We start from the raw sequence: 25,661 nt of genomic DNA, 5'->3' as shown, positions 1-25,661 counted from the left end.
CATCTGTGGTATCCAGACTGTCATAGGAAGGGGAATGGGGTACCGAGTTGCAAAGGAGCATTTTCGAGTGCATTGTGGGTGCTCGGTCATTTCTCTTATGTCACTGATGTCCTGCATCCACCTTGATGTCAACGATATAGCTCCCTAAGTAGAAAGGGTTACTGTTCTGTGCTAGGACATAGATTTCCAAGTGATCAGGAGGGGACAATCCTGGGGACCAGGGACTCTCAGTGGGGTGCTCGCAGGAACGTGGCTGAAGTGTGTGGCTGCATATGACATCGAGGGCGAGCCCACAAACTTCACCAGACTCTCGAGGGCATGCGACCTCAGAAGAGCCAGGAACGACTGCTTTAGACAATCAGAACTGTCTCTATCAAGGGTTCTCCTGCTGGACAGAATTAATTCTTCAGAATTGCCAGGGAGAGGAAATAAGCTTGAACAGGTGGCAGGAGCTTGCTAAGACTTGGTTTTGGACTGTTGAGTCCCTGGGCACTGTGGCCCCTCTCTTCCCATCTCCATTAGATCCTGCTGGGACCTTTGTGTCGCATCTCTTCTCCCCACGGAGCAGGAGCCACGTCCTATCCATCATCAATTGGAGGAAGTGTGCCTCTGCGTCTGGCACAGAGCAAGACTCTGAAATGCTAGTGGAGTTGGTAGGTCTGGGTAGCAGGGGCTAGAATTCTCTAGAATTCATTTCCCCAGCCAGTGGAGGCGGTCTCTCTGCCGGGGGAGCGGGAGAACCCGGAGGGACCAGGAGCGGAAGCTGTCGTCTTTTAGTTGGCCACGAGGCGGCGCTATTGGTCTGCACTCGGGTCCCGGCCATTGTCTCCGCCGGCTCTGCGACAACGCATTATTCAAGAGGGTGATCGCTACCAACGGCTAGACTCACGACGTATCATGTCACACAAATGGCCGATAATGAATGGGACGGGGCAGCCGATTAGCTGCATCCCAGCCCCCTCGGACCTGCTTTTGCGTGGACGGTACCTGCAGGACCGACCCCGCCTCGCCTACGCTCTGAAGGAGTCGCAGATCCTCGTGAAAACCCACAGGTTGCTGCCAACTCTTTCCCAGGGCGACGCCTTCCTCGCTCCATATGCGCATCAAGAGGCGGACGGAAAACGATCCCTCTCGCGCAGGCCGCACCAATTTCCAGCCTCACTTTTAGCTGGGCAACCGTCGATTGTGCCCCGGAGGGGTGTGCGGGGAGGTTTCGGCGAATTGGGCAGCGGCAGCCGCAGCTGCAGCGGGAGGCAAGTCCCAGGCGGGCTCGGCGGCGGGAAGAGGGGAAAGTCGCCTCCTCCGTGCGGTCTTGCGTCCCGCCGGACCTGCGTCCCCCCCTCCCGCGGGCCCCAGTCCAAGCTCCCGCCTCTAGGCGGCAGCACCGCAGCACGGAAGGCGCTCCAGAGCCCGGCCCAGGCCCGCGGGGTTGCAGCTAGTGCTGCTTTTGCCTGCGACCTCCGTGAGCACAGCAGTGTGATTTGGGGCACGTGGCCTCCTGTCCTAGGCCCGGCCTCTGTTTTCCCCTCTGTAAAATGGGGACGTTAGCACCTGCTGCACCAGGTATGTGAAGGCTCTTCAGACACTCTGACAAGCACGCTCAGGGGGAGGCACTTGGAGCATTAGGGGAAACCCAGGGCCTGGGTCTTAAGGTGCCGCGCGGGCAAATCTCTTAACCTCTCCGGGACTGAAGTGGCCGGTCCGCAGAAGATGAGGTTGGAGCGGGTGACGTTGGAGGTTTTTTTCCATCCTGCACCTCAACCTGTGATAAAACACAGCTATCCCGCGTACTACGCCTTCGAAGCCTCGATCTGGCAAACGATCAGAAATGATGCAAGCAAATGCATGAGCGGGCAGGTAGGGTGATCTGGATTATTCATCTCGCTTAGTTCACCTTTTCCCAGGGGGGGAAGGGTCCACGATACTTTCTTCTCCTGACCTTCTGGTCTTACTATATACAAGCAGTCTCAGAGATCACCTCCCACATCCCTCCGGAGCCTTCTGTAGCATCCCCAGGCAATGTCAGATCTTTCTGATTCTGCCCGGGCTCATTGAACCTGAGAACACAAAAAGGATACTGTTCTTGTGCTGGTCTTGGAATTGAGTCGATTTCCCCTCCCCCAGTCTTCTTGGTCTATGTTAAGGTAAAATGGACTCTTTGTCGTGGTTGTGTGCACGTGCCTGTCTCACGCTCTCTCTGCAAAGCAGGTGTCTGCAAGTTCTGCACTCTAGGCGGCTAACACAGTGCCTGGCCGGTGGTGATCAGCTGAAGAGACTCTCGGGTGAATGAATGAAGAGAGTAGATGGGAGATGGAATGGATAAATGAATGAATGGGGGAGGCATCTCTCATAACAGGGTTTCCCACTCTGTGGCAGTGTCATGGGTAAGGACGGATTTGGAGGAATCGTATCATACATTGGGCTGCCTTCTCTATAACACGGATGAAAGTAATCCTTTCTATGCTGCCCGAACAATGGATGCCAAGGTCATACGTCTGCAATCCCAAACTCGGTCTTTTTTTTTTTTTTTTTTTTTGTATTGTGTGTGTTCAAGTATAGACTTCATGTTCCCTTTTATTTTCCTTGAAGGTTAAACTCTTGCTTTTTTCATCTATAAAGATGTTTTAAAACCCCATCTTCAAGCTTTAAAGATTTTTCTCCCAGCAGCTAGCTATAGGTATATAAAATCCACCCACCTTACAAATGAAAATGATTGATACACATCAAAAAAGTTATCTGCATCAGATAATAAAACCCAGCTTAAGTCTCTCTTGAAATGCTCACGCTAGGAATTTAACTGAAGAGACAGGTTCCCTACCGACTCAGCGGTGGGGACTTTAGGAGTGGGGAGGGTTCTAGGTGGAAAGGGAAACTCACATTTATGCGGGAGACATCCTAAGCACTTTATATAAGAGACATCATTTAATCCTCCCACTACAAGGAAGTTAGCACCAGCCCGAGTTTTGCAGGGGAGGGAATTCAAAGGTCTGGTGTGTTAAGCAACTTGTCCAAAGCCGCACAGGCCAGTTGGTGGTACTTGCTCCCAAGCAGGTTTCTGAACACGCAGACCGCCCCCCTCCCCCACCCCAAACACACGCACTATGATCCCACCATCGTGGGACTCCGCGAAAAGAGACACTGGTAGGAAGACAACTTTACGTAGAAATCGAGTACATCTTGTGGCCGCAGACCGCTTCTGATCCCTCCTTGCCCGAGGCCGAGTCCTAGTGTACCCATGTCAGCCGCAGAGGTTCAGAGCGAGGACTGGGAAATCAGGCAGATGTGGGCTCAAATCTCAACTCCTCCACTAATCAGCTGTACAGCTTTGCACAAACTACTTGAACTAATTCTTGGTCTCTTTGTGAAACGGGGATCATGGTGTTGCCTACTTTATAGGGTTGTTTCAAAGGTGAAGAGACACAATGAAAATAAAGTATTTAGAAGTGTACCTGGGCACAGTAGATACTAGTAAATGGTAACAGGACATGTTACTAAGGCGTGAACGGTGCTTTGACTTTTCACCCTTGGCTCTGTAGTGGACCACTCTCAGCCTCACCCGTAGCCCAAGAGAAAGTCCTCCCTTTCCTCAGGACACTTAAGTTTGGTCTTTTAGAAATGGTCTTAAGAAGTATTTAAATCTGTGATGACTATTAGTATGAATGGCACCTCCTATAGTAACACAGTGCACAACGTGTACAACAGTGCCCCGTGGCCCTGGATCTCTTTGGAAAAGAAAGAGAAGCACCTTTTTTTTTTTTCTCCCTAAGAGGAAGAGGAAGACTTCATGCCTCTCAGGGATGGACCGCCCTTGCCCCAGTGGGAAACTGACCGGCAGATGAAGGCTCAGTCCTTTCCTAGTGGGCATGGGGGTGGAGGCTGATTTCACAGAGGGGAAAGGGGCAGGAGCAGGATCTCAGAGAAAGATAACTGAAACTCCTGAGCCACCAAGAAGAGGAGGTGTGGGGGTTACCCAGGCAGTTGAACCTTGAGCTGGGAAGCAGTGGGAGGGTGCTGGGCCGACTGCACCTCCGGTTTCACTGTGTCCTCACTGCGGCCCATTTCTCCATGGGGAAGAGCTTCACTGTGCAGAAGGAGTGGTGGGTGCCGACAAAGCCCTTCTGCTCCAATGGACCACACGGGGCTTGACAGAGAGGACCAGGAGTGGCCGCCAGGGTGCTTGGGAGACCAGAGATCCTTCCATGTTTCGACTGTAAAACCCTCCGATAAATTGCATTACGGTGTATCAGTTAAGAATGAGGGGTTCAGAGGCACACGTCTCTCTCCATCACTGCCTAGTTGCAAGATCTTGGGCGAGTTCCTCAGTTTCCCCATCAATAGCATGAAGATGCTAACAATACCTAACCCAGTATGTTGCGGAGGCCGGATGAATTAATGCCCATAAAGTGCCTAGAACGACATCTGGCGTGCAGTGAGTGCTCGGTAAAATGTGACCTGTTATCATTTTAGAGTTTCAAGAGAGATGGGAGGCTCCGCAAATCTCAAAGTGGGGTTTATTGCTGATCGTGGCTGACAAGGCTGAGGTGGACTTAATTGGATTTAGCAACATAGGGAAATGGGATGTTTCTTGTAAAAAATAAGACAAAATAAAATAAAAGAGAAACATGACATTTCTTGGACCAGAGAGTTAGCGAAGCAATTCACTTGCGTTGCGGGTCTCATCATTGTTGTTGGCGTGGGTGGCGCTTCTGCAGGCCCGGGACCCCGGCTGGTCCTTGCTCAGTCGCTGTTGTGGCTGCCCTACAAAGTAGTGTTGTCCCCTTACTCTCCCATCCCCACTCTTCCAGAATATGGCCCCTTCTGCTTCTGCACCTCCCTCCCCTGTGGCCCTGCGAGGGGGTCTGTAGGTTGTTTTCATGGTGTAACACGACTTGGTGGGGAAAAGTCAGGGACAAATCACAGGCAGGTAAACACGTTCCCAGAGGCTCATGGAATTATCTCCGCCATTTTGCTGGTTTGTGGTTCCCGATTCCCTTTCTGAGGGATTCGGTTTCCTGCTGCTCTTTCCTATTCCTGGACACAGGGCTCCGCAAACCTCCCGTCCCTGTCCTCAGCGACTTCTTCCCCCTGAATTCCCCTGCTGCCTGCAGATCCAAGAAGGCGCCTCCAGAGATGTCTTCGCCATCCAACGCAGAGCCCGAGGCAAAGGTGACACGCTCAAGCTTTGTGTGAGGCACAGTTCCAGGGCAGTGAGAGCGAGGGGAAAGGGGAGTGCCACAGACAGGGGAGAACACAAAGGCAAGGGGATGCATTGCTGAGGCCACAGCGTCACAAGAGAGCACCTGCTTGCTCGGTGTAAGACATCAGCTCAGAACAATCTACCCTGGGGAAGAAGGGACAGCTCCTTCTCATCTCCCGTCTCTCGTTGGCCAAAGTTGGCTCCGGAAGGGTGAACCCCTCTGCGCATCTTCTGGATGTGGGGCGCAGACCCCAGCTGATGGCTCACAGCACAGTGCTCCACCTGAGCCTGGACGTGGCAGGGAGCCGGAGCCTGGGTCTGCTCTGGTGGGACGGGGGTGCCGGAGCTGCTTCGGTGCCCCTGCCGAGGGTGCGATGGAGCCTGTGCGGGACCCCAGACCTCGCTGCAGGAGAGCTGGCACAGACGAGAGGTTACGGGGACAGCGGCTGGCACTCTCCTCTGAGTAGATGGCCAGGTCGTCTTCGGGGGAGGCGGGTCGGTAGTGGCGATGTGGGTTGTGGGGGTCTGTCCTCTCTCTGGTGACTCAGAGACTTCTGTGAACTTCGTCTTGTGCCGTCACCATCTCAACCTGTGGCCTCCAAGGTCACTGCAATAGGGGAAATGAGGAAGGAACGAAGCTCCGGGGCTTTTTACCTCCTCCATAAGGGGACACACTCGCTTCTGCCCATCTTCCATCCACCGGAAGGAGACACACTCGCTTCCGCCCATCATCCGTGTGAGGGGCTCAAAGGCCCCAGGCTGACTTCAGCTGGAGTGAGAAATGTAGAGCAGCACCTGCAGGGGTCTTGTGATCTCCGCCTGGCTCTCTGCACCCCCACCTCCTCCCGCTTCCCTCTCTGCATCCTGTACGGGAGGAGTTTACACAGGTGGGCAGTGTTTTTTCACATCTGTTGGGATCCCCGGCGGCACCCCCTTTGGAACCAGCCCTGGATCAGGCTTCCTGCAGCAGCCCCTGGTCAAGGACAGCCCAGCGTGGGCACTGATTCGACCCCCTGTGTGACTGGATACCTTTAGTGGGGGACTTGGCTGGACGGACCCCCCCCCCCCCCCCCCCCCAGTGTGGGCAAAATTTTCGTAAGTTGACTTTCTGCTTTTGCAAGAGTCAGGGTGGTGTGACGGCTTCCGTCTGGCTCTGGCTCCCTCCCCACTTCCCTTCCTAGGTGTTTCCTCCAACAAATCTCATGCACATCTAATAGCACCTGTTCCTCAGGGAACCCAGACTAACACATACATCATGATGACGCTATAGATAATTTCCAGCCCTGCTTTAAATAGTGCACTGTATTTTTTTTTCTATAAGTAAATATCGTTTCCTGTATTTTATTTGTTTACTTTTCTAGGGATCTTTTGCTTATTTATTTATTTATTTTTTTCAAATCACAAATGCACTCAATCCATTTTATTTTCCTGAAGAGGCCTCTCCAGGAGCGCTCTGATCCCTCCTGCAGCCTGGAGTAGGGGTGGAGGTGGGGTGAGGGGTGTCCCCTGGGCCTGGATGCCACCTAGAAGCTAACTTTTTTTTTTTTTTTTTTTTAGTTTTTTTAGAAGCTAACTTTTTTTTTTTTTAGTTTTTTTAGAAGCTAACTTTTTTTTTTTTTTTTTTTTTTAGTTTTTTTAGAAGCTGACTTTTTTTTTTTTTTCGGACTCTGTAAATATTTTCATTTTGGTCCTTCAGGTGGAAATAGTCCGATGGTATTCTGATTCTGGTTCTTTTGTGTGTGACCCTTCGTTCCCCTTTTCTATCTGGAAGCTGGTCGGATCTTCTCATCACATGTCTTAGTGTGGGTCTTCTTTCCTTTACTGTGCTGGGCACTTATGGCCCCTTTCTGTCTGAAGAGTTGGAAGTTACGAGACAGTGAATGATAAGAAGGGAGTCTCTTTCCACCCCCCATCTGCTGGCTTGTCGCTGTCTTCCCAAAGACATTGTTGTTACCGGTTACTTGTGCACCTTCTGGAGATGGGCCGAGATGCAGGGGCGGCTTGTAGGCTGACATTACATTCCCGTTATCAACACTGCCTCAACCCCCTACCAGGTCTCTGGAAACATCCTTTTAATAGCACGACAGGATTCTAATATATGGATATACCGCGAAAAGGATTTAATCAATTCACTCTGGTGAGGTTTTAGGCTGTGTCTACTTGTTGGATTGTGAGTGGGGCTGTGATAAGTGTGCTGTAAATCTTTGTGGACATCTCCAATTAGTTCCTCATATTCTGTTTCCTAAAGTGTGTTCACATGTTGCGTCTTGCTTCTGGATGAGACCGGACATGGTCTTGCGTGGTTTCCTATTCTTTCCTCCCCGCGGATGGTTGAGGACGGGACCCCGTTCTGCCGGTAATGAAGCATGAATGCCAGGGAACATTTGGTTGCCTTTTGCCCACACGCAGAGTACAGAAATTCCCTTCCTGCAAATCACTTTTTGCTAAAGGGAGGCTTTCTCACTCATGCCAGCTGACACCGTCTTCAGGCCCAGCTGTCCACACAAACTCAAAGCTGTGAGCTTTGGAAGTCACGATTTCCCCGTCCCTCTCTGAGTTTCTGAAGCAACAAACCCAGCAGAAATTACACACTTTCTCCTTCTCCACAAGTCCTGAATGCATGGAGAGTTCAGATGCTTCCAGCACATTCTGCCCTCAGTGAGGCCTGATGCACACAGGAGAAACACCGCCTTACGTTGGTTGGACAGTTTCCCTCTTTAAACTATTTTTATCTCTAGAAACATCCAATCCCTCTCCACCTAGGTGAGGTTTCAGAGTGTCTTGCGGTTCCTCTTGATGGTTAAATGGCCTCACAGGGGTCAAGGTCACACACTGATTTCAGGGCAGATCTGGGTCCTGATCCTTGACCTTCCAAGCCAACCTAGAGCTGATTCCACTTGGCAACGTGACAGGGCATGTTTTCAGAAAACTGAAAGAACCAGCAGAGAGTCAGAAGGAGATACTGGTGAAAAAATGGAGGCAATGGAGTCAGGGGGACATGACTGTGAATCCCAGACACTTCTCTGAATCTTGGGTTCCTCTTCTGCAATATGGGACTAGTGCACTACCCCTCAGTGTTGTCATGAGCATTAAAACATGGACACTAAGTCTGGGAGGCTCAGTCGGTTAAGCATCTGACTTCGGCTCAGGTCATGATCTCATGGTTCATGAGTTCGAGCCCCGCATTGGGCTCTCTGCCATCCACAGGGAGCCCGCTTCAGATCCTCTGCCTCTTTCTCTCTCCCTGCCCCTCCCTCGATCACTTGCTACTCTCTCTCTCCCTCTCTCAAAAATAAATATTTATTTAAAACAATTTTTTAAATGTTTATTTATTTTTGAGAGAGGGAGAGAGACAGACCGTGAGCAGGGGAGGGGCAGAGAGAGGGAGACAGAATCCGAAGCAGGCTCCAGGCTGCGAGCCGTCAGCACAGAGCCCGACGTGGGACTCAAAGTCACGGACCGTGAGATCATGACCTGAGCTCATGTCGGACACTTAACCGACTGAGCCACCGAGGCGCCCCTCAAAAATAAATATTTAAAAAATTAAAAAAAAAAAGAAAAACAAAACACAGACACAAACACATCGATCACAGGCTTCTGCACAGCAAGTTTCTGAGTACGCGAATAGAGCTGTCGTGTGCTGACTTGAAATGCTGTGAAGAGACGGGTCAGAGTCTCCAGAACCACGGATGGTCACGGTTAGATGGACCTCCAGGAGGACAGTCCAGATCTAGAAAGGGAAGGGGATGCTGAGGGCAGCGCCACAATTTGAATCAAAAGTCTATCTTCCCACTGTTGTCCTGTTTACGACCCCACCGAGACGGCCCCGCCCAGGTTCCCCATGACCTTGTCCTTAGCAGCACGCAGCCTAGTGAGGAGCACCCAACTCGTGCTTGGGAAGACCAGCACGGCAGCTTTCAGACGCTCTGGAGAGACAGATCGGGGACAGCCCGGAGTCCAGAGGGTGGGATGAGTCAGGGGTGCGCAGGAGGCTGACTCAGTGTGGGGGCCCAGTGACAAACTCCAGCAAGAGCTCAGGTTTGCCTGGGAACATCTCCGACAAGGCTTGGAGGCTGCTCAAGTCCTGGAACTCTTCAGCTGGGAGGGAGGGAGGTTGGATTTCAGTCTGGTCAGTTACCTGTTTTATGGCGTCACAGCTCTTACGGTATCACATCTGCTCTGACCACGTTAACAGCGGTAACAAGCCAGCCCCTGAGTCTCTCATGTTAAATGTTGACATTGACGTTAACATGTCAACATGTTAAATGTTTCTTTCTTACTCACACTAAGTCTTTTGCAGGGGGTCCTGGCCAGCCAGTGGCCTTCTATAGGGTTACTCAGGATCCCGGGCTCCTTCCGTGTTGGGGCTCTGCCCGCCCCGAGAGGCCGCTGCCGGACCTTCTGGATTCAGCCAGCACAGGAGGAGGAGGCTATGGGAGACTTTTTTTGTGGGCCAGGCCTGGCAGTGTCCCCAGCACGTATATCCATAGGCCAGAGCTCAGTCCCATGGCTGACAGTGCAAAGAAACCAGGAAACGTAGACAAGCTGTGTGGCTTGGGTGACGTGAAATGGGTTTTGGGAACACAACGCATTCCCTGTATGTGCATCCCTCTGCGCCTAGAAAATGAGTTCTTTAGGAGGCTGGGACCGTGTCGTGTTTGCCCCACGCTCCTGGACCCGGCAGGGTATGTGGCGTCGGGAGGGTACTCGACACGCAGGGATAGAAAGCATCTAACGCTTTGGCTTTGTCCTGGTTTGGGGCTCTGTCCCCCCTCTCCGAACTCGGTGACTAGCCCCAGCTTTCTCTGGGTGAGTGGTCACCCTGGCTTTTCCTGTTTCTGGCTTCTACCCTGGCTCTGATCTCTCCACCTTGAACCTCAGCCCTGGGCCCATCCACCCCCTGCAAGGGACAGGAGGACCAGACAACCAGAAAGAATGCCTCCCCCCGTCCCTCCACACCCTCAAATCACTCCAGTTCTTGTAGCTATGCCAGCCTTCTAGCTCGAGCAGGCCTCCACCCGAAATACCGTGTCTGGAAGCTTTTCCAGCAAGAAGACAAGCCTGGCCTGTATCAGGGCTGTCCGTGTCGGATCAGAGATGGCCCGGCTGGGAACTGACCATCAGTCTGACCCACAAAGCCGACGGGGACCCGAGGGCCCCGCAGCTGCGGCCTGGGCCGGGCAGACAAGGTCCCTCCCAGGCCCGGGCCCGCGGGCAGCCTGTCCTCATGCTGGTCCCTTGTCAGCCTCGGATCCAGATAGAGAGACTCCAAGGGTGAGAACGAGAAAACAAACAGCTCCCAGCACACCGCCCGATGTTTTCCAGCTTGGAGAAAGAACGCCAGTTCAAAGGGCTGCCCTAGTTTCCAGCAACGAGCTTTCCCGCAGGGAGGTGGGAGCATGTTGTGTTGATGGAGCACAAGGGAACATCAAAAGGGATGTTTTGGAGACAGAGATGAGAGGTGGGCTTTTGATAAAGAACGTTGACTTCTTCTCTGGAAAGGAAAAAAAGGAAATTTGGGATAGGAAAAGAATCAGGATGGGATAAATAATAATCGCCATTTTTTGGTCTAATCTATGCCAAGCACTTTACCTTTTCTGCCATCGAAGTCATCCACCGGAGAGCCTGTGAGGTGAGTGTACTGTCGATATTTTATGGATGAGGAAACTGAAGCTGAGAGAGGTCCCGTAACTTGAGCGAGGTCACACGGCTGTAAGGGGTTGAGCTAGGAGAGAAACACAGGACTTCGCTGATGGCGAAGCTGATTTCTGCCCTGCTGTTTCACAGTCCTGGATTCCAGATTTTTCTGCCATGATAACAAAGTCCCTGCCATCCCCGCTTAGACTTTATCATCTGGGGTGTTTGTGCCCCGAACCATTTTGCATTGCTTCTCAGTTAAGGCTCACAAAAATCGTATGAAAAGGGCATGATTATTTTCCAAGTTTTTTGAGGGGGAACAAACCCAGAGACGTTAAGTAACTTGTCCAAGGTCCTGGGGCCCGTCGGTGGTAGGAAGAGCACTGGAATGCCCCCGTCTGACCCCGAACCAGGGCTTGTTCCTCTCCGCCGGGGGCTGGCACGCTACAGCCCCCGGGCCGGATCGGGCTGGCCGCCTCTTCTTGTAAGGGTCGCGAGCCCCCCCCCTTTTTTCTTTACATTTTTAAGAATTGTTGTTACATTTTAAATGATTATAAAATGTCAAAAGAAAAATGCTATTTGGTGACATGTGAAACTTACACAGATTAACATTTTAGGGTCTGTCTATAAAAAAGTTTTATTGGAACACAGCCATTTCTGTTGTTTCCTTGCTGTCTACAGCTGCTTTTGTACTCCCGTGGCTGAGTTGAGTCATTGTGATAGAGATCGTGTGGCCGGCAAAGCCTCAAGTATTTACTATCTGGCCTTTTACAGGAAGAGCCTGCTGTCCTCTGCTCTACCGCATCCTGTGGAAGAAGACAAAAGGGGGGCATCGCCACTGACTACAGAGAGCAGGGCGTCCAGTCTCCGTCTTGCAGGAGGAGCTGGGCCAGGCTGAAGGGAACATTGGCCTCTTTCCTGTTGATGGTACACGGCAGGCTCATCCTCCAGAGATGCCACCCGGGAGAGCCCAGCGGGGGCAGCTCTGAGGTTGCCGGCATGGCCCAGCGTATGGCCAACGCAGGGAATCAGGTGCCTGGGGACTCGGGGGCCGCCTCAAGGTAAGGGACAGGCAGGAAGGTGGTGAGAGGGCCTAGGACCTAGGGGGGACCAGAGTGTGCATGTGCTGAGTTGGCAGGAGTTGGGGGTGAGGTGGGTCGGGGCCGGCAGATGCCTCGGACTGGCCCATGAGGCTGGCTTTGGGTGGGTGATGGGGTTGTGGAGCAGACGTCACACTTTGTCCTCATGGTGACGGAGGAGGACAGGCTGACCATCAAGGCTTTAAGTCCAGTTGTAGAGCGTTCCGGAAGCTTTGGCCCCATGCCTGCAGACGGGTCGCTGGCCCGCTCCAGGGCGTGGTGATCTGAACTTGGCCCCCGTCAGTCTCTGGCGGGGAGGGCTGTGAGCACTGCAGGGCACGGTGCGTGCCGGGGCTCTGTCCTGCCCTTCTTCCGTGTGCTGGAAGGATGCGCCACACGTATTTCCTCTGACCTTCTAGGAGGGCTGAAGACGAAACGTCCCTTGCCCTCTGTGGAAGGGGACCTTTTCATTCCTGTAAAAGATTGAGACTCTGGGTATAATGAGTGACGAAAATCCCCACGAAAAAGTAAGAGTGAGGCTGGCGTCTGAGGGAGGAGACCATGCTCTTGGAGCTGGAGGAGCTGGAAGGGAGGGGGGGATGCCTGCCACCCGCAGCACATCCCCGCGAGCAGGGTGCCGTGGGCACAGGAGGGGTCCAAGGGTCTGGGAGCTTTGAAATCTGGTCCTGTTCCTTGGCAGGGCTTAGAGAGAAGGCGGAGCGGGAAGGCAGGCGAGAAGGTTAGAAGAGGGGACCCCGGGTCTTGGGGGGCTCGTGCTGTTCAAGGTGTCTTAGTGCCCAGGTTGTTCAGGGACAGCCCCAGACTGGAAGAGGCCCCCTGCTCTCTGGGAGCTGCCCGGGGCTCCGGGATTGTGTGCACCTTACGGTGTGGACGAGCCCCACGGCGAGCAGGACGGAGTGTGCCGCGGCCCCACGCGGTAGGGGCACAGAGTGCGAACTAGGCTGCGTGCAAAGAGTGGAGGAGTGGCATTTCCTAAGCCTCTGAATCTTTGGACTGATGGTCGTGTGCGCTGCACAGGGGGAGTGCTCAGCACAGCTCAGCAAACACAGGACACTCATGCTTGCTCCTCCTCCCTCCCCATTGTTCCTCCTCCCCCTCCGCCCCTCCCCCTGCTTCCCCTCCCCCCTCCTACTCCTCCCTCTCCTCTTCCTTCCCCTCTCCCTCCTCCCCATTCTCCCCTTCCCCTCCTCCCCCGCCTCCCCCTTCCTCCTCCCCCTCCCTCCTCTTCTTCCCCTCCCCCTCCTCCCCCTTCCTCCTCCCCCTCCCTCCTCTTCTTCCCCTCCCCTCCTCCCCTCCTTCTCTCCTCTCCCTCCTCCTCTTTCTTCCTCTCCTCCTCATTATTTATTTATTTATTTTGAGAGAGAGAGAGAGAGCACAGGAGGGGCAGAGAGAGAGGGAGAGACAGAATCCCAAGCAGAGCCCGATGGGGGCTTGATGTCATGAACCGTGAGATCATGACCTGAGCCCAAATCAAGAGTCGAACGCTTAACTGAGCCACCCTGGCCCCCCCCCTCCTTGTTTTCATCATGATGATAAGACAAGGCTAAGTTTTGACTCCCAGTTTTCCTGATGATGTGACTCCTTGTAAATCAACAGCTATTAAGAACTTTCTAGGTGCTCAGTTCTTTGGTCGGTCCTACTGGGGAGAGCTAAATACAGACACGGTTTTGGGGCACAGCAGAAACTCTGGAGACCGGAACAGAAAGGAGTGACACAGAGAGTGTAGAATTGTGCGCCATAACCTAAGAAGCGGCTGTCACAGGAGGGACGGGTCCACGGGGGCTGGGGCAGATTCTCAGCATCAGGGACTGAAGAAAAAAGCCAGAGATCACCAAGTGCAGCTCCCTTATCTTATAGGTGAGGAAACTGAGGCCCAGAGACGCCCAGAAGGGCCTGGTGACTGGCCTGAGGTCACACAGTAACTTGGTGATAAAGGTAGAACTTGAGTATAATTGTGTGGATATTAGACTATGATGCCGGTTAAACTAATAATGGAGATCATGGTCAACATGTACGGAACACGCCCTGTGTGTCATCCCTCATGCAAAGCACTTTATTTGAATCGCTTTACGTGACTCTTCTGTGACTGCCCGTGCTTATGGACACAAGCCTGCTTTCCTGAGCAGGAGCCTGGCCGGCTGACCCCAGCCAGCCTGTGTGGGCGAATCTCCCTTCACTCCAACCTCTGCAGTCTTCACTTGTGTCAGCTGTCTCTGAGCGTTTCCTTGCACACCCTCCTTCTTCCCCACGTGCCCCTTCGTCCCGGTTTACTCTCCTTTTTCAGCCACTGCCACCTGGGGTTGGGATTCTCCTTGGAAGCCTGTCTCCCGGGACTTGGCACTCGGTCCCAAAGGATGTGTGGGGACGCTCGCAGGAGGGTGAGTGAATGGTGCCTCCATACCGAGTGGGAAGGGGAGAGCCGAGGGCATGGGTGGGAGCCTACGGGGCCCCTGGGAGCTCGGTGGAGCACCCATTGTTCCCTGTTCATCATCTGCTGCTCGCCAGGTTTATTGAGCAGCATTGGCCGAGGGCCGGCAGGTGGGGCAGAGGGGCAATGGCACGAATGAGTATAAAGCAACGTAGAGAGCGTGAAGAACCCTGGGGGAGGCGCACTGGGCGTGAGAGATGACGGTTATTCCCACCCGTGGCCATCAGGGATGGTTTCTCATGGGATCCCTTCTGGGTCTGGAAGGCGGGGAGGTTGAATATGTGCAAAGATGGTGGGAAAAGGAATCCGTGCCCAGGGGGTTATGAGAGCGTGTGTAAGGTGAGAGAGAAGCTGAGAGGCAAGAAGGAAGACCGGGGGGCCGACTTAAGTGTGAATAGACAGAAGGCATCTGTGGGGTGGGGGTGGTAACAGGGACCTCTAACCCTTACCGAGCACCTGCGACACGCCAGACTCGCTTCTGAGAGCTTTCAGTGCCGCGACTCGTGTTTTCCACGCAACATCACCCCACTTTACCACTGAGGAGACTGGGACACAGAGACGTGAAGTACCAGCCTAAGGTCACACAGCCCAGAAGCAGTAGCTCGGGAGTCAAATCTGCCAGGCCGAGTTTTGGCCTGTTTCACTCGGCTGCCTCTTGAGCGGACTGGAAGGGAACGGAGAGCAGGGGGCGAAGGGGAAAAAGGAACCCTGTGTCGAGGAACTTTGACCAATTCTCAGATGGCCAGCGGATCTTCTCATCCACAAAACGCCTGGCCTGTCGTTGGAACCACGAGCTCACCTGTGTCCCTGAGGGGACGCTCCCAGCTTGCAGCCCTGGAATAAGTCAGGTGGGGTCTCCAGGGCCCGTGCGGCAGGGATGCCTGCAAGATTCTTCTGGGTCTCAGAGATCTTCCAGAAATGCAGTATCTGATGTAGCAACAGCCTTCCTCCCCCTGGTCATCCCTAGGCCCCTGCGTGTCTCCTTTTGTTTATGATTACTGGAGGCATTTGCATGAAAACAGGGTTTTCTTAGTCTTCTGAGGGTTCCGCTTCCTGCTGCCAGTTCTTACCTGAAGCCATAATTCTCCATTTGTGGCTCAATAACCATCTCCCGGGGGCTAATTATGGGCCATATGCTCCTGGGGCTGGTGTGCTGGAAAGGCAGACTGGCATGCTCGGTGTGTCCGTCTCCTGTACTTCTCTCTCTTTTGGACTTGCTGGCTCAAACCTGTCCTCCACAGCGTGTCCCCAGGGCCCCTCGAGACTGTTTTCTTCCTCAGGTGGTGTTCCGTTTTGCAGACGACCCCGGCTGGGCTTAACTGGGCCTTCACTAGTCTGCCTGCCAGCATCTCAGTGTTGACCAGTTGGCAAAAAATCAACAGAAGGGCAGATGACGTCTGCTGTCTAAACCCCCTCCAGGTCGGGTGATGAAGTGGAAAGAGCTCTGGCCTGGGATCAGGGGAAGTGGAGAGCTCCTGGCTTTGTTGGGAAATTGCTGTTATGACTTTGGAGAAATCTCTTTACCCTTCTGGTTCTTCGTTTTTTCCTTATGTAAAGGAGTGATTTTGGTTCGATCAGTGGTTTCTAACCTGATTCCTAGGTGTCTGAAAAGATAGTGATGGGCGCAGGGGGGCCTTGAAAACAGCTTTGAACTCCCTCTAACCACTAGCTCCTAGAGAGAAGGGATCGCTGCCTATTCACTGAGTCTCCGTTATCTAGGACACTGTTTGGCACAGAAGGTGCGGACAATGAATGTTTGTTGGAATATGAAGGCCTTTCAGAAAGCCCAACAAAAATTGTCCTTTGGTGCTGACGAACCTGGGCAGGCTAACAGAAACCTTGGACTCTTTAATGACTAGCATGACGTTAAAGATGAACTACTCATTTTTTTTTTTTTTTGTCTCTGCATAACTGCCTCTAACTTAAGCAGGGAAGGAATCTGTGGGAGCCAAGGCATCTGAGAACACAGGTGATTTCAGCGGTCAAGGTGGGAGGTGCGATCGGTCCAGCTGAGGTGATGTGACTGCCCAACTGCCTGCTGGGAATGGACACTATCTAGCTCTCTTAGGCTTCCATGGACTTTGTCCCCACCAAGACTATCACAGACTTGGGGATTTCTCCAAAAACAGGAAGGAAATTTGGATTCCAGGCAGCCAAAACATGACAAAGGACCACTGTGCCTGTAACCCTGGTCCTGTCGCAGTTAACTGGATCTCTGCTCCGTAGCCGGTGGGTGGCTTTGACGAAGGGAATGAGAAGACAAACTTATGTCTGCATTTTGATGTAGAAAAATGTCTGTGTGCCCGCAGTCTATATGAAAGAAATTATAGCGGGATGCTTGTGGATGAAGATGGGCTTATCTCTCGTCTACAAAGCTGGGGTTTTCCACCAAGGTAAGTAAAGACATTCCCCTGTTGAGACACAGACACAGGTGCTAAGGGAGACTCACCTTTTCTGTATCTCTAGTTGTTCTGGGGGAGCTCCAGGGACCAGTCTTGTCTGGCTCCCCATCTCGCCGGGCCGCATGGTCCCAAACTGGTTTACTTCACCGGGATTTTGTGAGCTCAAGTGAGATCCTGGGTTCGAACGTTATCGCTAACCTTAAATGTGCTCATGTTGCCCATAACAGTCCACAACAATGCCAGTGATCACCAGTATCTGTCTTGGTGTTTATCTGGACAGTGTGGGTTGGCAGCCGTCCACGAGGAAACACCTTCCCTTTTCCTTCTTCTCTCTGGCGTTCTTTGCGTTCCTTTGATCTGTGCAGCGGACATACGTCATTTACAGCTGTCCGATACCTTTTGGGTAGTCTCGCTACCCCTTAATTATTTTGAACATTATGACTCCCGCCTTTGCATGGAAGAACCCAGAAAATTTGCGTCCCGAGGATTGCTTTGAGCCAGGGTAACGGCAGAGGACCTAGGCCCCTGTAGTTAGGTGAACTTCTCTGGGACTTGGAATCAGAAATATGAGGTCCTTGTCCAGAAAGTATGGAGCTATTTGGTTGTTTGGGGGCAGCAGTGGTGGAATTTCTGGCTGCTAGTTGTGGTCGTGGTAACTGCTACATAGTGATGTTTGTTAGAGAATCCTCACAGGGGTGTTTGGACTCGGCAGAGTCAGATTCCATTTTTACTCTTCTCAAAGATATTCTGAGTTATTGGGTATGTTTCATATGTTCCTTTCCTGCTTGCATTAGGCAGGCTGTTTGCAGCTAAAAATCCTTCCCAGTGTTGGAATTGCATGTGGAGTGGGTTCCAAAAGTTGCAGAACCTATGCTGTGTATAGAAGGGGCTTAGCGGAGGTGGTCAGGCATCAGGAGGCAAGGATTCACCCAAGGTTAGCTAGAGACAGGATGGCCTCGTGTTCCTGTTGGCAAACCCACATCAGCTGCGCCCTACACGACTAACCTTTGCCAGCTCATCCTTGGGACACTGACCTCTGCCAGTGGAAGCGGCAGGGTTGAGGGCAGTAGTTTGGGCGTCTCCTTTGTCACTTTGACTCCTGCTGATACCCTTGCCCTCAGGGTCTGTGCTTCTATCCCTTCATGGAGGCTAGTTGTGAGATCAATAATGATTTTACCTTTTCACAAGTAGATGTTACAGTGTTTGAAAATGTATGGAAAGGTAAAAACTAATGGTGGAGACAAGTGACAGAGGGAGGCATAAAGATGGAGAGAGAGAGAGAGAGGGAGAGAGAGAATGACAAATAAGAAAGAGAGGGAGAGACAAAGACGCAAAAAGTGAGAGAGATGGAAAAAGGGCCCTGTCTATGTCAGGAATAGTCCCTGGTGAGTTAGCTTCTGTGGTAACCAGCCTCTGTGACGGCCTCAATGAGCCCCGTTTCTGGTTTTTCACTCCCCATGTAGTTCTTTTTCACGTTGTATCGGGCTGGCCTGTGTGACAAATAGAGGATGGTGGAGGTCACAGCGGTGATTCCCAAGGCTAGGTCATAGAATACATTGTCGCTTCTGCCTTGGCCTCTTGGATGGTTCTCTCTGCAGGAAGCCAGCCGCCATGTTGGAAGGACACTAATACGGCTCTGTGGAGAGCCCGCATGAAGAGAAACCAACTTGGCAGTTGCGACTTGCTGGCCCTGGGAGCGAGCCTCCTGGGAAGTGAGTCTTGTGGCCTCAGTCCATCACTGAGATGGCTGGACACCAGCTGGTACCTGGCAGCAATCACCTGAGAGAGCCTGAGCCGGAGGCGCCTCACCAGGCCGCGCTTGCTCCTTGATCTGAAGAGCTGAGGGAGCTAATGAGTGATTACTGTTGTTTTGAGCCATTGAATGTCAGGTTATTTGCCACGCAGCACTAGATACTCAATATAGTTCCCTTGCTGCCCTTCCTTTTGGTAAAAATGCTCTGGAGTCTGAGGTAGGGGCAGACAATGGACGTGTTCGGGAACCTCTCATCTTCTTCCATGGGTGTTATTGTTCTGCTTCGTAGACTCACTCATTCGTCACTTAGTAGAAATTCCTCTTGGGCTCTGGTAGATAACAGAACATTATTTCTGTTTCTCAGTATTATTGCACCTTTAATTCTCCTGGGTCTATTTTTGTAAGCATTTCAATGGGAAGGTGGGTAAGGATGAATCCCAAGCTGTTATCTTGCTGTTCTCTTAGACAGGGAATCAAAAATCTATAACTGCTTCTACAGTTTTGCTTTTGCATTCCATCACTGCACATTTTTGAGCACATATTTCCAAACCATTTTTTCTTGCTTGTTTCTTCATTTATTTATTAGTCACATGTACCATTGGATTGTTTTATCATATGTTAGAAAGCCTACATAAAATATGCATTTAGAAAGTATGAGAGAAAAATACATAGAAATTCTAGTATTTTCTTTTTTCTGCTTAGATGGTTGTCTTGGGCACCGCTGGTCAATGTGTCCCTTCTCCCACTTTGGACACCACTGGTCTCCCATACGGTTAGCTTTTTATGTTCATGTGTTGCCTGTATGTTATTTAAGGGAAGAGGTTTTACTTTATTTATCTTTTCCAAGATTATAGGGTTCCTGCTTCATTCAGGCTTCTTTTTAAAAAAATTTTTAAACATTTTTATTTATTTTTGAGAGACAGAGTGTGAGCGGGGGTGGGGCAGAGAGAGAGGGAGACACAGACTCCGAAGCAGGCTCCAGGCTCTGAGCTGTCAGCACGGAGCCCGAGGCGGGGCTCGAACTCACGGACCGCAAGATCATGACCTGAGCTGAAGTCGGATGCTCAACTGACTGATCCACCCAGGTGCCCCCATTCATGCTTCTTAAAAGAAAGAATAATAAATGAATGAATGCATGAATGGACGAATACGTAAAGACATGACCGAATCGTGGGATTTAATCTTCTCCAAGTTACAGAGCCCCTCTCTGCCACATTTGCTGAGAACAGCCTCTGTGCTAAGTACACCCTTGGAGGACAGGTCTGGACTTCTTTCTTTCTTTCTTCTTTCTTTCTTTCTTTCTTTCTTTCTTTCTTTCTTTCTTCTTTCTTTTTTTTTTTAATGTTTTTATTTATTTTTTTGAAGGAGAGTGAGAGAGAGAGAGAGCATGAGCAGGGGAGGAGCAGAGAGAGAGAGGGAGACACAGGCTCTGAGCTGTCAGCACAGAACCCGATGCGGGGCTTGAACTCACAAACTGGGAGATCATGACCTGAGCCGAAGTCGGACGCTTAACCGACTGAGCCACCCAGGTGCCCCTGGACTTACTTCTAAGACAAATTGTGTTCTGTTTTCCCTATCCATCCCAACCCATACCGTGCCACATGCAGGCCCCCAAATCACACCCCCGCACACCATAGTTTTCTCCCTTTCCTTCAAGCTGTCTTCCAGGCCCGGCTCTCTGGCAAATAGCCGTCACCAGCGAAGACCTTTCTAGTGAGTACATATGTGGGGGAGGATTTTCCTGGCCCTTAACTAGCTTGCCTCACCAGGACTCAGGCTGTCTGGGTTTCTGTCTTCTAACATTTCCTGGGGCCAAGGAGCTGTGGCCGACACAATTATAACCAGCCCGTCAGGTCTCTTCGTTTGGCTGGGCATCTCTCTTCCGCATCCGTCGGCTTAGATCCTCGTCCCCATTTATGCCTTCCGAGTGACCTAGTGAGTTAGAGTCAATGTTGCTGTTTCCCTGCTGCAGCCCCATTCTGCACCGCACTGGCTCTTCTGGCCTGGGGTTGTGCAAGCGACTGGGCACGTGGAAGAAGGCGCAAAGGGCCAGCTTCTCTGGGAGCACGCTGGCTTTGTTCTCTCCGTGTGCACGTGCGTGCGCATGCATTCAGAGAGTTACGAGAGGGATGTACTTAGCGGGATTTAGAAAGTCTTAGTTTGAACTCTGATCCCTGGATTCTTTGTTGTTGGGCCTTGGCCAAGACAGCTCATTCGGGACCAATGGATGGGAGTCTTTAGGGACATACCTGGGGACATAGAATCACAACGGAGTCTTGTGCTGGACATGCTCCCGGCCGCCCTGAACTTTTGAATGCTGGGACGATCTCGGTTAGGCCCCCAAATCTCAGTGGTTGGAAACAACAAAATTTATTTCTCACTAATGTCTCTGTGTCCATCATGGGATATCTGGGGGTCTGCTTCGCTCTGGGACTCAGGCTGCCCTGGGGGCCACCAACTGCCAGGACAGGGAAGAGAGAGCGCAGACAAATCACACTTTCGATGACCAGAGCAAATCACAGGGGATGGCGGCTTTCCAGGAGGGGCTGAGATGTACCATATTACCACGTGACCAGAAGGGAAAACCGTGAAATATGTGAACAGTGCTCGTGACGGTCCATATCCTTTCCTTCTTCTGGATCCTTTCCTGGTTTCCGAATTCTGCGCTTCTAAGATGGGAGTCAGAAACTCACTGTGGCGGACAGGATAATACTCCACACAAAGATGTCCACGTCTTAATCCCCAGAACCCGTGAGTATGTCCTCAATGACAGAAGAGGCTTTGCAGGTGTGATTAAATTAGGGGGCTTGAGATGGGAAGATTATCTGGGATTATCCCGGTGGGCCTGATGTAACCACAGGGATCCCTATAAGGAAAGAGGGAGGCGGGAGAAGCAGAGTCAGAGATGTGAGGATGAACACAGACGTTGGAGCGATTGCTGTAAAGAGGCTCGTGGGCCCAGGAATGCAGGCAGCTGGGTTCTAAAGAAGCTGGAAGAGTGGAGGCTGGGTGGCGGTCGTGGGGCTCTAGAGTGACTATCGCTCGCTCCAGAGAAGTGACACGGGCACATCTCTACAAGAAGGCTGAACTGGGGGGGTGGGATAACATAGTTCACTTTGCTTTTATGATTACATGGAATCATTTCCCTCTTTTGCCCCATTGAAGACATATTTGGATTACTTACCCAACACAGGATCAACAACCCCCTTTGGCCTATGTGGTAATGCCTCCGAGACTTTCACCAACGTCATGACTTCGGATTCAGAGCATGGCGCCACGAGTTCACCAGAACTGGGCTGCCCCCACCGATGAGTATTTCAGTGTCTTTTGCTACGTGACACCCAGCGACATACGGCCACGGCATTTATCCCGTGTTCACCGGCCTTCCCGGGGACTGGGTGTACGATGGCCAGGCCGATCTGGGCTGTGCTCTGCTGGAGGTTCTGGTTCAGCCTGCGGGTCGGGCTCAGGTCCGGGTTCTGGGCCAGAGGGACGGCAGCTCCCGCGGGGACGCTCGGGTCACGGTGGATCACCGGAGCACAGAAGCCAGCACGATGGCAGCCAGGCTCACTTTGTCTCTGCTCCTGTTGTGACAGCTAACACCCCATGGACCAGGGCAGGGCACGCGGTTAAGCTGAAGCCAGGGTGTGGCAAAGAGGGGGATGCAGGGCTGGCACTGGGGGTGCCAAGAGTTGGTCCTAATTCAACTGTCACAATAGAGAAGGAAGTGTAGGCTTGGGGAAATTCAGGTTATTTTCCTGGATCTCATGGTAAGTCAGCCGTATGGGTTGAGGCCACTTCTCTATTCGTTACCCTACGTTGCCAGCACGGCAGGCTCACGGAAACTTCCGGCAGGTAACCTTCTGTGCACTACCCCCTCATCTTGCCCTGGCCTTGTCTTTCTGTTTCGGGGGCTTGTCTGTTTCCAAACTGCAGCGTGTCACCAGCTCAGCTGTCCGTCCATCCCTCTGGGGGAATGCTCTTTCTCTCTCCGACGAACTCCATACCCCTGGCTCGGATGACGTGTCTCTCTTGGGGCCTTTGTCTACTCCTCTGTAAAGAGATACAGTTGTCTGTCACATGATGAGGGGTGGCAGCGGAATCGCTTTGCTGGCAATTTGCAGGCCGTTCGAGCCCCTCTTCTGTGGCGTGGCGCCCTGCTGGCCCTCAAGTGCTGGGGCGATGGTGTGGCCAGGAACACGGGCCGTGCGTCAGGCACATTCAGAGCAGGGGACTGTCTGTGAGGCAGGGGCCGGTCCTGCTCTGAAGACCCCGGACCGCCCAGACCCGACACGGGGGTCGGGTGTCATGGGGTGACCCTGTAAGTGGAGGCTGGCGCGGGGCAAGGGGGTCTGGAGGGATCGTGGGGACCGGGTGGCTGAGGGTATTCCTGTCACCAGATGTAGTTCACTTGCATAAGCGTTTCTTGAGCCCGGCAATGTGCCAGCACCTCGGCCGGGAACTGAGCCCTTAGGACACAGGAGAGACAGCTCCTGCCCTCAGGAAGCTTCGGGGCTAGTAGGGGGAGCTGAGGACATTAAATGAACGGTTGCGTTCTTCAAACGTGGCAAGAACCATGCAAACGAGAGAAGAGTTGTTTGAGCGTACTCTAACTTTTTTTTTAAGTTTATTTATTTTGAGAGAGAGAGAGAGAGCAGGGGAGGGGCAGAGAGAGGGAGAAAGAGAGTCCCAAGCAGGCTCTGCATTATCAGTACAGAGCCCCATGTGGGGCTCTAACTCACGAGCCGTGAGATCTTGACCTGAGCTGAAATCAAGAGTCGGATGCTCAGCCGACTGAGCCCCCTGGGCGCCCCAACAGCTGCATTCTTCAAGCGTGGCAAGAACCGTGCAGACGAGGGCAAGGTTGTCGGGGGTACCCTAAACAGCTTTGGGGCTTGTCTGAAAGGGGTAAGCGATTCTTTACCTGTCTTGCTGCCAATAACGAATCGCTGTGTTGCATGGGAACTCTTATTCCCCACTCGTCGTGTTTCCGTAGGGGGAAAGGGAAATCCTACTTCCCAGGAGGGAAAGATTTGGGAGGAGCACTGCTGGCACCTTCCTCCATACCTACGACCCACTCGTCCCTCCCCAGGAAGGAGAAGTGATGCTGATCCGATTAGTGACCCTGGGGACCTGAGTGGGGTCCAGAGTTCCTGGTGTTGTAGGATCTCTGATGAGAACTGGAGCCTGTTTGAGACCTGAGGTTCAAGGAAGTGAGGGGACTTGGCCTCCTTTGTCCCCTGGGTGTGGCAGAGACCAGAGGCACGGCCATCGCTCTTGAGGCTGTGTCCGCACAAAGGGAAAGCCTGGTGGCGGGGTCCAGTTAGCGGCTGTGGTAATGACCTCGGCAGAGGTGGGCAAGGAGCAGGCAGAGCGGGGAGGGGCTGAATCAAGGCAAGGCCCCCGGGGTAATGGATGGGAATTCCAGAACTATGCAATGGGACGGAACCTAAGGGAGGAGGGGTAGGTGGTAGGCTCAGGTTCCCGGCTCTGGTGAACGGGTGGGGTGATGCTCGCACCTGTTGGCTCGAGAGGGAGCCGCGATCACTCAGGTTTGGACCTGAAGAAGTCATGACCCTGGATTTGGGTTCTCCTTGAGCGGCCATGCAAACATCTCACCAGGAGATGCTAGAACACGATTTACCAAGGGGGGGACCTTCGGTCTCCTGAATCTCCTGGATTCTCCTGAATCCAGCCCGTCGGTGTTGTTTAACCGATTTTAAAAGCTCCGACTTAGCTGGAGAAAGCACAAAGTGAAAGATTATACGGAAAAATCTGGATTTCGATGTTTTCTTTAAAAAGAAAAAAAGAATCAGGAATCCTTGGGCTCACCTTCTTCGAGAAAAAGAGTTCCTCAGTTTCCTCGAGACGTGTCACTGGCAGGGGCACTTTGCAGTTTACAAAGTGCACTGCTTGTCCTCGCAAAGCGTGTGGTGTGCCCCCCGTCCGCCCCAGCTCGTCTGTCCACACGCTTCTCATCGCCCTCCCTCTGTGGGCAGCGGGGCAGGAGAATCAGGGTCCCGGGGCTCTGAGCAGTTTAGGCTGAGCTCATAGCCGGGAGTGGGGCCTGGCCCCCAGCTCCGGCCCACCCCCACCCCCATTCTCAGCTCTAGTCTTAGTTTCCTTTCCATTGCCTTCCATTTGCCAGTTATAAATAGCTCAAAGAAGATTTTATTTCCAGCTTCCAAGTGACATGTGCTGTCAGCAACACCACAAAACACTTCATTGATGTTTTTAAGGGGGTGGGGGAGAGGAAATAAAATTGCTTATTTGCCCAAAGCAGTGTTCAGCGAACTGAAATCCCTCGACTCCCATGGGACTCTCTGCTTTTCCCGAGTGAATGGATTTTCAGATTTGGAACACAGGTGGCCTTCAGGCTGAATGGCTGCCGTCTGCCTCTCTGATTAATTCAGTCAATGCCGCAGCCCGAGGAGGGTTAGAGGTTGGATCTCCCCTCCCCAGCTCGGGCCGGGGAAAGCCAGGGGAACAGGCGTGGGGGTGGGGGAGGGGAGGCAGCTCCTAACAGCTTTGGGGGCCTTGTCTGAAGCCGGTAGGCAATTGTTTTTTCTATCTCGCTGCTTGTCAGGGCGGAGACAGGAGGGAGAAGGCATTTCTTCCCAACAGGAGAGAAAATCACAGCCAAACGTTTGCAATCACAGAGCCAAAGGCTTGTGTCAGACATCGGGGTGAGACTGGGGTGCCTTTCAATGAGATCATGGCCAGGAATAGACAGGAACAGTGGAAGGACGGCCGGGCGCAGGCCCAGAAGACAGAAGGGACAAGAACCTGTCCCTGTTAGCTGAGCCTTCGACACAAAGCCCGGTGCGGAGGGCTGGTAAATGAAGAGATTGTTCAGGCCATCTTAATGGTCTAAGAAGCTTCCTTACCCCGAGCTACTAGAAACAGCCTAGAGTAGCCCGAGCTACGAAAACAGCTGTTTCATGTACGCAGCAGTCTCTGAGCTGCTTCTCCACTACCCTTTGAAATGAAAATCATTGTTATGCGCCTGTTGGATGGACAGAGCAAACTGGATGTGCGAGGCTAAGCCACGTGGGGAGGCCACACAGCAAGTGCTAGAAGGCTGAACCTGGCAGTCTGGCTCTGGAGCCCTTAACACGTTGCCTTATTGCCTCCGTGAGCAAAG

At 52.5% G+C, this 25,661-nt stretch overlaps 1 long non-coding RNA gene across 1 annotated transcript; it reads left to right on the top strand.

Annotated features, from left to right (window-relative positions):
• The first annotated feature begins 668 nt into the window (after positions 1 to 668).
• LOC147571811 (uncharacterized) lies at positions 669 to 17,507 on the top strand. The gene is made up of 3 exons (XR_015246636.1): positions 669 to 1,857; positions 11,609 to 11,895; positions 16,672 to 17,507. It is a non-coding gene; the product is annotated as an uncharacterized LOC147571811 (long non-coding RNA).
• Positions 17,508 to 25,661: the final 8,154 nt, after the last annotated feature.

This window comes from Puma concolor, chromosome F2 (genome assembly GCF_028749965.1).
Source record: "Puma concolor isolate L17-30 chromosome F2, mPumCon1.1.hap2, whole genome shotgun sequence".
NCBI classification, from domain to species: Eukaryota; Metazoa; Chordata; class Mammalia; order Carnivora; family Felidae; genus Puma; species Puma concolor.
This window is presented reverse-complemented; position numbering and strand designations above follow the sequence as displayed.